The 13358-nt window shown below is 33.4% G+C and overlaps 1 protein-coding gene across 3 annotated transcripts in view; it reads left to right on the top strand.

Moving 5' to 3' along the window:
* LOC126739372 (caskin-1) overlaps positions 1-13358 on the top strand; it is a 576780-nt gene that overhangs the window by 222018 nt on the left and 341404 nt on the right. The window lies entirely within an intron of this gene.

The raw sequence follows: 13358 nt of genomic DNA, 5'->3' as shown, positions 1-13358 counted from the left end.
GGATATAAGAATTAACTATAAACGTTTAAAATAGAAGTGGCTCATTATCATTAAGGATGTGCTGACGTTAGTAAACAAACTTGTACCTACATTAAAACGGTAATAAATTTTAATCTCCAAGGCCAAATATTTCTTTAAAAATTTGTTGCACCTTTATGCAAATATTGCATCATTTGGACGGAAGTATACTTAGTGGGTTACTTCCTTTTCTACCTTATCATAGTAGCGATAAAAAAATTTTTGATTGACAAAGCAATAAGTCCTCTGAAAATATAAAGTTAAAATCCCCCCTGATTTAAACCATAATGCACACATGATGGCAAATGTGCATGGGCGTATCTTCTTAACCCTCCAGTTTATTATGCAGGAAGTGGGTATAATTTGTACAAAAAAAAAACAGTTGGCATGCACATCTGGCTGTAGGTGACGTTTGGCTTTTATTTTTACTGTAATAAATCATTAGAATTGGGAATTGGGTGTATTTGAAAAAATTGTATTAAAAATCTTAGATCATTATTATTCTTACAATTATATCTGAGCAAACTAGCTTTAAGATCAACAGAACTCAAGCCATTGATTTACGCTGACTATGTGGTAAACGTTCTGGATGGGGGTGGTGAGGTTCACACTATCTTTACCGACTTTTCCAGGGCGTTCGATAAGGTAAATCATGGATAAATATAAATGAATCTTGAATAAACTTGGAGCAGCAGAGGTGTAGGAATAATTTCTTCAGATGGATATACAGCTCTCTATCAATAGTTCTCAAATTTTAAAGGACAATACCTTTATATCTTATCAAGATAGTATTCCTCAGGGATCACATTTGAGGCCGTTTTTTTTAACTTTTTTATGATATCCACACATGTTTTCAAAATTTCAGATTTTTCTTTCAAGCGTAGAGATAAAGATAACTGGCGTAAAAAATTAAAGAAAGCTCACATTCAATGATTAAGATTTCAACTCGAAAATCGTGAACTAGCACGCTAAGCAATAATAGTACGATATTATTTATAATAATTTTAATTTTTTTTTAAATTTTAGTAGTTAGTTATTATATCTATTAAAATTTCTACCTTAATAAATTAGTGTTTAAAGTAGTGGTCCTTCGAATTATTCATCAAAATCATGACAACGAAATTGGAATCCATAGACCAATAAACACAGATTCTTATGCTTTGCAGATGACCTGGGGCCGTATTTTTGGAACCATGCAAGAATCTTTGAATGCGAACAAAGTCGAGCGGAGAAATTCGCAGACGAATTAAAAAGTGCATTTTTGAACAGCATTCGAAATTTCATTCGCATACGAACATGAAATGTAGTGGCAACGTAGCAAAGTCGAGTGCTATTGGAGGCCATGTCAAACGGGATGAAGACGATAAAGATTTTTTAACTTAACCTAAAATTTAAGTTTAAAAACATCAGGGAATTTTGAGGTTTTTTTCATGGCGTTTCTTGGGTTTTTCGAATTGACTTTTAAGTTGGACTCAAAAAATAACAAATATTGCGATTTTGTGTCGAGTGAGCAAAAGAACGCACCCAGAATTAAAGTCGGGCAAATTTACCCAAGATATGTCAGCTAAAACTGCACAAGCCTTATGAATAAAAGTAGCGGACAGATTACACAGTCTCCCTGGAGCACATAAAGAGCACATCAGTTCTATCGTAATAGGCTTGCTTAATCTATATAATTTAATAAATTGAGCATCTGACTATGGGTCAAGAAATGAAGAGTACATTACACACCTACTCCTTCTATCTGCCACAGTTTCAGTCTCTTCCAGTGCATCGACGACATTTCTTTCCCAAGATTTTTTAATCTTGCCATTTGATAATAAATACGAAAATACTTAACGAACTTACATAAATTAAAAAAAAAAAACAAAGTTAGTTTAAAATCAAAACAAGACAAGTGGTAGAATCAAATTAAAAATCGCACACGAACTCTGAAATTCGAATGGGATATACCCATTCGAGATATCGCATGCGAGAATGTTCGCATACGATGCGGTCGAAAATACAAATATCGATTTTTCGTGCGAAATCCTCTAATTTTCTATGTGAATCAAATTCGTTTGTTTGGTTTCACAAAAATACAGCCCCTGAAATGTTTCATAGCTGTCTCCTCTCTTACTGACTGTGGTAATTTAGAGGATCTTTCCAGACAGGAAGAGTTCCAGACAGGTTTTGTCAAGAAATATGTAAAACTATCCTTGCTGTCCGAATGCTCTATTGCACTTTAATCACACCTTTGCTGAAGAATGCTTGTATGCTTTTAACTTAATAGTTTGTTCACCTTTATTCAAGACTTCTTTAACCTTGTTTTAAAATAAACGATCGAGGGTCATAACATCAAATGTCTTGCGTAAATCTATAAACACAGCAATGGTAATATAATTAAATAATTTCAGACAAATTCAAATCCGTACTGATATGGCTCAAATTTAATAGATTTTTCAACAAACGCCGAGATTCTTGTTTTAGGGACAGTTTCTACAATTTTTGCGATAGTATCTTATCTGAGTTACTCACAACCATGACATTACCTGATTTAAAGATTCGATATACTCTTACTAACTTAAGCTCTTCTGGAAAAGTACCACTAATTAATACATTATTGATAAATTTATCTAAGTAAATATTTTTTTAAAAAATAATTTTATTTTTAATATAGGGGTTTACATGATTTTACCACCTCCCCTTCTCTACTCTGTAAGTGGTTTAGATTAAAATCCTTGGAAAATCATTTTGTCTTTTGAATGGTCTCATTTGATCTTTTAAATGGTACTTCTGACGATCCACTCTTTTTTTATCAACACTGCGCTTTAATATACCCAGCTATCGTATAAGAAACCCTTTAACTTTTTACATAGTTATCTGACTAATTAACTAATAGGAATTGTCTTTATACACCATTTTTAATTTACCTTACAAAGTAAATTATTTTATTTTATATTATTGCATTACTTTTCCTAACATAATATTAAAATAAATAAGTATAATTTGGCAACACACTGTATAACCTTATCTATTCACTTTTTCTGTGTGTCAGCTAACAAAATCCAAGTACTTACCAGAATTTTATCAGTTTATTGTTATTGTTGCAAATTAACTACGACTATACGACTGAGCTCACGTAGACCGAAATGAGCAAATAACGTTGTGGATTTTAAATCATTTTTCGCTGTTAAAAGTATTCAAATAGAATATTCATTATATCTGTATATAACAGAGCTAGCACCTAAACTATACGAGGTAGAGAAAAAAGTTCTATAGTAAAGTTATTGGTACAAACTAAAAAGTTTTTAGAAATACCAACACAGATTATATATAGGGCAATACGATGTTGGACCACATTTTCTTAATGGACATCTTACATGATAAAATATGTCTTATATAACTTCTGGCAAAATAATTTAAATATATATATACCTACGAGGGTGGTCCCAGAAGTACCCGGCCTGACCTAAAGATATCGGTAGTAGTTTAAAAAATATCAGTGTATTAGAAAGTATACAATCTATAAAGCATATATTTCAAGTTTGAATACGCTACGTTCTTTAGTATTTGTTTGGCAGCCATCAATAGTGAACGTTTTCAGTGAATTTGTGAAAATGGAGAGAATTGGTCATCGTTATGTGATACAATACTTTTATTTGAAAGGCCTTAGCCCAACCAATAAAAAAGCTGAACTGGATTCTACTCTGGGTGAGTCTGCTCCTTTGTTAAGAACAGTAAAATATTAGGTAGCAGAGTTTAAACGAGGCCGTACGAGCTGCCAAGACGAGCATCGCAGTGGTTGACCAAATGAGCTGACGACTCCAGAAATTTTAAAGAAAATTCACAGTGATACTGGATGATCGTCGACTGAAAGTGCGCGAGCTACCGGACATAGTAGGCATTTCAAAAAGTACGGTACATCGCATATTAACTGAAAATTTTGACATGAGAAAGCTGTGTGCAAGATGGGTGCCGCGTTTGCTCACACTCGAGCAAAAACAGTGTCGTGAAGACGTTTCAATTGAGTGTTTAGCGAAATTTAATAGCAACAAAGCAGAATTTTTGCGTCGTTTCATAACCATGGATGAAACATGGGTCCATCACTTTACACCTGAGACAAAAGAATCAAAATAATGGACTCAAAAGGGAAAACCGGCTCCAAAGAAGGCGAAAACCGTTTCATCTGCAGGCAAGGTCATGGCGTCGGTTTTTTGGGATGCGCGAGGGATAATTTTTATTGACTATCTTGAAAAAGGTAAAACTATTAACGGCGAGTATTATGCGAACTTATTGCAACGTTTGAGCGAAGAAATCAAGCAAAAACGGTCATATTTGGTTAAGAAGAAAGTGTTGTTTTATCAAGACAATGCACCAGCTCACAAATCCGTTATTGTAATGACCAAAATTAACGAATTAAAGTTTGAATTGCTACCTCATGCACCCTATTCGCCAGATTTAGCCCACTCAGATTATTTTCTGTTTCCAAACTTAAAAAACTGGCTCAGTGGTCAAAGATTTTCCAACGATGAAGAAGTGATGTCTGCAGTTAATGGCTATTTCGAGGCGCAAGACATTAGAATAGTTAATTTGTAGATTTTTGGCAACCTCACGACTAACTTTGCTATAGAAATTTTTGCTCTACCTCCTATATTTTAAGCGCTATCTTTGCCATACCTCTTGTGTTCTCGTTAAAACTGATTAATTTCTACAAATAATTTAATAAATTACTTTATATAAGTACTTTACAAATTTCGATAGTGATGTCAAGTGCTTCGATAACCTTTTTTGTATCATAAACTCTTCTTATTGATAACGTAATATTATGATCATTATAAATATTTAAATCTTCACTGATTTCCGAGAACCGACAAATGACCGATTTTTTTGCTGCTCGAGGTTTATTTCTCTAATCGAGGTCACTTAAAATTGATTATTTCGCGAACCAGCTATTAAATTAGGTTTTTTTTAAAGCGGAACTAAAACGTGCCATAGTCATGTTGTGTGCTTCTATTTTAAATATTAATCTGGCCTGTTTCCTTATCTCCCTCTTAATCGGATATTTTAGAAAATGGTGTTGGGGATTATAAGATTTAAAGAATTTTAAGAAAGAAAGAAACAATTTTCAATTAACCACAAACCAACATACAAACATTTCTGTGGAATTCGGATGTATTGATCCAGTGCTCCCTAAAGTTGAAAAACCCCTAAAGAAGAGGCAACAATAAACATAAAAGTTTACTACATAAGTACAAAAGTTTATTTAAGAACTCTTGCAGGTTCCATGTCTTTTGTCATAACCGATCATTCCCATCTCAGTCTTTCTTTTTAGAAATTCTTTAATGTTCATAATTGAGTTTCCATTGAGGTCTGTGTCATCTGCAAAGGCCAATATGAAACGGGCCCCCGATTTTTGAATAATAGGTCTCCGTTTTTGGATTTTTGCCTGTCTCTCTACCTTCTCTAAAGTTGAAGATCTATAAAAAAGAAGTAGGTAGATGGCGTCTTCCTGTTTTAGACCACTATTTATAGTAAAGAAAGTTTAAAGCTTCCCTCTGGTCTGTATTGCACTTACGGAGCCTTACATGCTGATCTTTGTTACCCTGACAAACTTATTCAGGATTCCCAGTTCTACCGTGGAATTCTACAGCTTCACCCTCAGGACGTTGTCAGATGCTTGTTTAAAATGGATAAAGAGTTGATGTAGACATTATTGTATTCTCAGCACTACTCCAATAATTGACGGATTGTGAATATTTGATCTACGGTTGATCGCTTTTCTAGTCACCTAACTTATATAGGACTAGAAACCAAACCTTATATCCAATTTTTATTATAATGATATACCCCAATAGATGGAGCATTGAAATCTGTCGCCCTTTTTATCTACGGATACATTGACACTTTTCTTTCATTTATTCGGTATTTCTCTTGCCTCCAAATCTGAAGTATGAGGGTGTGGAAGTTTTTGAGAAAAATTTCTACTCCATATTTGAGACACTCTGCTGATATTGTGTCATTACCCGTTGTTTTATTAGTTTTAAACCTGCTGATCGTCTTCGTTACCTCCTGAAAAGTTGGCTCTTCAACCAGTGGATCTGCGGTATACTAGGTGACCTTATCCCTCTCTTAGTTTAGTAATTGGTCAAAGTAACTTCACACCTTCATCGCCCCCTATTATTTGTTACTAATCTTCCAAAATCTGTTTTAAGAAACATGTCAATTCTTGGTCTGAAGCCTCCTTTAAAACTTCTCGCTTCTTGAAAACATTTCTTTATTTGTTTGACTTACTTCCAGGTCTTCTAACGTTTTTTGTTCGTGTACTCCTTTCTCTACTCTAAATTGTCCCGTGCTGTTGTTCTTGTTTGTCTGAATTTCACCTTTTATGTTTGCTTGAGTTTTGGAGCTTCTCCAATTAGACTATGTTCCTTGATCCTGTCTTCTCATTACACTCCTTGTTAAACCAAAACTTCGTCCTTTTAGCCCTTTTCTTTCTCACTATCGTTTGCCTACTTGCAATTATTGACCTCTTAATGTTTTCTCAACATCCTCCTGTCTGGTTAATTCAAGCATGCTGTTAGACTTCTCTGGTACTCTCATTTCCTGGTGTCATATTTGTATGTTTTAGTATTCCATGTAGGGGACTGGACTATTTTATTATATTTTTGGCTACATATTCTTGTTCGTACTTTAGCTCTATTAAAAAAATGGCCACTATCTGCATCCACACTTTTGAGGCTGCTTACGTCGAATACATTGCTGCTGTATCTTGCATTTATTAAGACAATTTGGTTCTCTGTTACTCCATGGTTAGATATTCAAGATTATTATCATTGTTCTTGTGTTCGAACATTGTTGATTTAATCAATAGTTTGTTGGATACTAGTCGGATTCTGATATCGTTGCAGTACTCATGTAGGCTAAAGGCCTTTTTTTTCTATTTTAGCTTTGAAGTATCTCAGTACTACTACCATGTTTTGAGTATTCCGTACAAAGTTCTTTCCAATTCATTGTGAATGGCTTTCTTACTTATGTCATCTTTTTCTTTAGTAGGGGAGTGTATAGATAACATCGAATAAGTTATACCTCTTGCCAGCAAATATGTTTTGACATATCCGCTTATTAACAGATTTAAACTCGACAACAGATCCCACCAGTTCCTCTCGTACCACAAAATCAGTTCCATATTCGTGGCATTGGTTCCGATTTTCGCCATAAAAGACAACAGATTTTCCAATCTTTTGAAGTACTGAGTTCATTCAAGGAACCACTCCTAGCAGAGTTATGTAACTGTCACAAAAAATGGCAGGTCAAACTTGCATAGTCTTGAACTGATCATCAATAAATCCGAGTGAATTGGGTAGGTGTAGGACTATTGAGCTTATTTGTCAAAAAGTAGATAAGGGGGAGCGGTTTGAGCACCACTGACTTAAGAATCAGTAAGTCAGAAATCCCATAAGAACGTTTCTCTAAAACAATAGGGGGCTACTAAAAGTGAGACATGGAATGAATAAAACCACTAAACCGCACTTGTAACTCAGTATATATTAAAAACTGGTAAAACAACTTAAATGGTACAATAGTAATATCCTGTTGCGTTTCTCCTAAGTATATAAGTTCATACCCAAAAAGCAGGATGGAGAAAAACAAACTTCAAAAGAAATGAAAACTTGTTTGAGACAACAACATGATCACAATACATCGGCTTCATAGCCTTTAAAAATGTCAACGTACGTGGTGAATAAAAGATTTCATGAACAGTCATGACTACCCATGATTCCCTGATCAGAAGATTCGAAATAATCGCCTTAATAAAAATTCTAGGTCTCTCCAAGATACCAAAAACTATAACAATCCATAGAAAACTGCTACTAAAGCCTCCAAAATACACAGTTAAAATTTCAATAAGATCAGTCGTCAAAGTAAGGCACAACCCTCATCATTCCTAGAGACCACACCGTGTTCTAAATCGAAAAATTTTGATTGAAGAAAAGAAAACAAAATAGGAAGCAGACTACATCATACAAATAGGAACATAGTATATCCTCGCTTTGTAGGAAATGGTTAGTCTTAGAAACACAACTCAATTTTTTTTAATGATAAACAACTTAGACCATTTAACAACAAAATAGGTCACTAATTATGAATTCATGAGAACAATATAGATATTAATTCTATCATTATCTAAAAATCACAAGAAGAAGATAATATCTAACATCTACTTTTTAGAGAACTTCTACTCTCAGGACGATTGCATTACTAATTTAAGATTGTTAAAAAATTTCCACCCAATTAGTTCTGACCATTACTGAGCAAGTTGCTGATGGACAATTTCTGATCCTACTTAGCAAAGGTACTTAACTATTTATTAAATCTAAAATCCACCAATATAAACATTGGAGGAATTAACTCTAGTTTAAATTGAACGATGTCCAACTAACAGAATGAAAAACCATTAATTCTGCCGGAGATCCAGCATTATAATACACAAATATCACAATCTTGTAAGATGCCCAATACAAGTAGTAAGCCTTTGGGATCTATATAAACTGAGGAACTTAGCAAACCTATGTTAACCACAGCTACATTGAATACTATTTTAATTATTACTATAATAATTATTGTATTATTAGGGGTTATCCAGAAAATTAACATGCTTTCAAGATGTCAGGAGCTCAAACCTGGAACTACAGAATAGAGCAAACTCCATTATGTTTTCCTTCGAGGGAAGAATTAAATGCGTAAGGAACGAGCACTCTTTAGTGCCATATATATTTCATGTAATAAATCTAATTAGTAAGTAGCCTATAAACCCCTTTAGCAGTTTATATAGAATACTGGAATATAGAATAAGTCATACTGGTCGCACTAGGGTATGCAAATCTAAATGTTTTCGATTTTTAGCGTGAGTACAACATGTCTTAAAGTTTTCGTTGCAGCTTCTCTAGTTGATATTTATGCTTTTTATAGTATCGAGACCAAACAGTACTTTCATATTCTATAACTTGATGGACTATGGCTGAGTAGACATCTCTTAAAGTAAAAATGTCAAAATTACTTCTCTTACATTTGAGAGAGTAATGAGATCTCATTACAAAACCCAACAACCGCATAGCTTAATTTGATATTCTTTCAGTAAGCTCACAAAAACTTAGTTCCAAATCTTAATACATTCCTAGATTTCTTGTCATATAAACTCTAATTTAAAATAAATGAAGATTTTATTCTGTGGAATGACTTTATTTTACATTTACCCACATTTAGGGTTAAATTATTTCTTGTGCACTAGTTGAAACATTCGTCAAGTTCTATTTATAAGACTTCATGATCTCCAGTGTTTTCTATAAAAAAGTAATGTTTTTTTATCGTCTGCAAAATTAAGGAATTTACAATTTTTAAAGACCTTCTTGACAATATTGAGAAACAAATCAAAAAGCAGTTGGGACCAATGTCCGACCACACCGACAGTATAATTTTGAAGATACATTTTTCAATATTTACCATCATCTTTCTCTCTGAGAAACTATCCACTATCCAATTAATAAGTCTATTCTAACATAATACCAACAAAATAAGTCTCAGTTTTTTCTCTAAAGTAATCTATGGTTAGCTTTGTCGAACGCTTTGGAGAAGTCGGTATATACTACATCAACCTGGCACCCCCTTTTCAAACCATCCAACAGAGCTTGTTCAAAATCTAAAAGGTTGAAAACAGTGGATCTTCCTTTTATGAAACCGTGTTGTTCTGTTATAATTATACTTTTCCATATTGGAGTTATTTTGTCTATTACTATAGCTTCAAAGGTTTTTGAAAATATTGAAGTCCTGATCTATAGTTTACAATGAAAGAATTGTCTCTTAAAGATCGGTGTTTGGTGTTACATACCTTGGATTATTGATAAGATAAATGATTGTATCGTTATTTACCAGTATCATAATTTTGAATATCAATCCTTTAAAAGTGCTTCACAGATTCAATACATAGTACTGAGATGGTTAAAATGTTCAAAATCCTGTACTGGTGAGAAAAATGTTTAGCATCTTCCACTCCACTCTCGCACACTCTGCTTTCCACAGATTTCGCAATAGGTAAATTTTGGTTGCAACCTTTTTTCATAAGACATCGACAACCTTTTCAATAGTCAATTTTTGTTTGAATTTAAATTTAGGTTATTGGCTCTAAACCAATCGCTTATACGGTCCGTGTATTCCTCTAAGAGTTTATTTTAATTCAAATACCTGAAATATATAAATATTTACTTCAAATATAACTTGCGATAAAACTTAACCTTCATAAATAATTATTTTACATAACCCCCAAACAAGGAAAAGAAACCTCAATTGCATTATCATGTTGTCCCCTTGCGCAGTTTGACTCCGACCCTAAAACGTCCAACTCCGATTGATGGTGGCCATTAAAAAATCAAGAACGAAAAACAAAAAAAAAGAATGAAAAAATGACCCCAGCTGGAGCCCGTTTGATTGATGGCAAGTGCCCCCGTAACAGAGAAACTTTTGTTGTGTCATAACCAAAACGTGTTTCTTAATGTCCTTTTTTTTCTCATATTTATCGCTACAACATTTGTAGGATGTTTACAAGTTGTTTGTTTACTGATACAACTTTATTTAAATCCAAATTCATTTCGTCTTAGATTTAGAGTCGCATCACTTTCAAGGCATGGCTAGCAACGAAAATGAATCCTAGTAATTTTTTTTTAATACGAAAGGCATTAAATATATATAAAAAATTAACGGCTCTACGTGTCCCGGTAAAAGAAAGCCCACAACAGTGAGAATTTTAATGGGATCTCCTTCTCGTAGGTGTTCTTTGATGTCTCGCGATGCCCATTGAGCCATAAACCACCGCTGTCTCTTTCTAATCCTTAATAAAATAGAAACGTGACATCATCATCATAATCATCGACGGGGCCGGTAGCGCTGTGACCCCATGGTGGTACCACGGCTTATGTATATGAAACATAATATCTGATATATCCGATTTCTGCAGCAATAGTAAAATAATATTAAAGTTTGTGAAAGCATATTATATCGTGGTAATTTTATATTATTTATTGAGACCACAAAATGGAGAGTTTTCTAGGATGTTTGGATTTTATTGATTTTAGTTTTTTTTGTGTGTGTTTTAATAAATTAAGATTTCTTCACATAAATCTTTTTTAAAGTTATCATAAGCCACGAAGGCAAAGGCCAAGAGCTTCTAGTTGAATTACTCAAAATCATTTACAGTGTAAGAAAAATCCCTTGCGAATGGCTCAATTCTACCTTCGTGGCGATTTCAAAAAAGCCAAACTCCTCTCCGTATGATGACCACATGTATGATGCTTGTATGGTGCAATCGGAATCGTATGTCGTCTATCTTGCTTGGCAAAATTCACAGGGAGCTGACAGAAATGACGTTGTTGACATTGACTGATAGAACATCATTTGTCATTGTCATATCGTTTGAGTTTGTTTTTCATTTCTATGGATGCTGGAACCGTGGGGCTGGGTTTGCTATTTTAAATTAATAACTTTTTTTCCTGAAAAATTCTCTTTCAATATCGGGAGTAATGTTTTCATTGATTTGCAGCAGTTTTAGGTTTCTGGTAAGAAAATGTGATGTTATATATAACTATGGTGTTTTTGTTTTGTCAGGTTTTAGTCTTTAATAAAATCAAATTCAGTTGGTTTTAATGAAGTTTGACCTTTAAAATATTTTTTATTTGATTATTATTAACACAAATTACAAAATGCCTGCCCCATAATTTTCTTTTTCACAATTAAAAAATTGATTAACATTTTTCTGTAAATATCCTTCATTTTAGAGTATGTATATTGTAAATAGTTCTGATTAACATTGTAAAAATTTTTTTTAATTTCCTTAAGTCCCTATTCCTAGAAAAACATGGAGAGATATAGGCAATAAAAATTTTTATTGGTATTAAGACTTTGTTAAGAATTTGTTCTGATCAATTCTCTCCAACAAATTTTAATAACGCGGATACTACTGATGCTGCTGGCTTGACACTACAATACATATTTATTTAAATATTTATTTTGTCTTTTTTTTTACACGAATCATTTAGTGAATTTATTTATCAGGTTTGCACTGCCTGTTTTTTGATTTTATTTCATGCTCATATCATACTACTTCCTGTGTTCACTGAGATGCATAATTAATTTTGATAGTTATGCAGATATTTCAATAAAAATTGGCATCTGTGGGGTTTTTTGATATGGTAAATTCAAATTTAATGTTACGAGGATTCGCACTTGTAGAGGGCGCTACATACATGGCTTTTTATACTTTAAAAGTGTCATATATTTTTTATGGTATGTTAAATTATTCTTTTTAATAAAAAAGTAGATTTATCCATTATTTTTACGGAAATAAAGGTATCTTGAATGAAGTCGCTACAAGCCACCGTTTTCAAAAGTTTTCTAAGTTGTGTGAAATTCCTTTAAAAAATATTAAAAGGAATGTTGTGTATAACAAATTCCTAAAGGTAACAGAAATACTAAAAAAAATATGTATAAAAAGGTCTGTAACCTACATACATTTAGTACCTATTTACCAATAAATTATAATTTTTTTGCAATGGTTTACACAAATAGTGAGATGTGCGATATGCATTTTGTTTATTGTTTGGTCAACGGCAATTCATTAGCAGCCAGGCGGCTTTATGAGGGGAAATATCCTAATCGTGTTTTATCCCGCATCATATGATATTTGTCTGTCTCTATCAACGCCTTTGTGACACTGGAAATTTTCAACAACACACTACTGGTAATATGGGACCGCGCACAGCAGCAACTCCACGAGTAGAAAATGTGCTTCATGAAATTGAGAAAAATCCTGCAACAAGAATTAGAAAGATTGCTTTAAACTTAAATATAAGTCCTTCTACGGTTTTCAGAATTTTAAAGAATAAACCCCTATTATATCCAGTGGGTACAAGCACTATTACCGACTGATTTTCCGACCCCCAGTTTTTAAGACAAATATTATTTACGGATGAAGCAAATTTTTCCAGAGAAGCCATAATGAACTTTCACAATAATCACCTATGGGGGATGAAAATCCACATGCAGTTTTAGATGACGGTCATCAACATCAATTTTCTCTTAACGTATGGGTTGGAATTGTTGCAGACCATTTAACAGAACCATTCTTTTTGCCATTGAGGCTTACTGGAGAAGTTTATCGTCATTTTCTCGGAAGACGATTTGCCCATACTTTTCAAGATCTCTTGCAGTTAATATTGTAAATGTACTTCATGCACGATGGAGCCCTACCTTATTTCAGTTTAGGTGCATGTGAACCTTGGCCTCCCAGATCTCCAGACCTTAATTCCTTG

This window comes from Anthonomus grandis, chromosome 8 (genome assembly GCF_022605725.1).
Source record: "Anthonomus grandis grandis chromosome 8, icAntGran1.3, whole genome shotgun sequence".
NCBI classification, from domain to species: Eukaryota; Metazoa; Arthropoda; class Insecta; order Coleoptera; family Curculionidae; genus Anthonomus; species Anthonomus grandis.
Note: the sequence above shows the minus strand (reverse complement) of the source record. Positions and strands in the feature narration are given on the sequence as shown.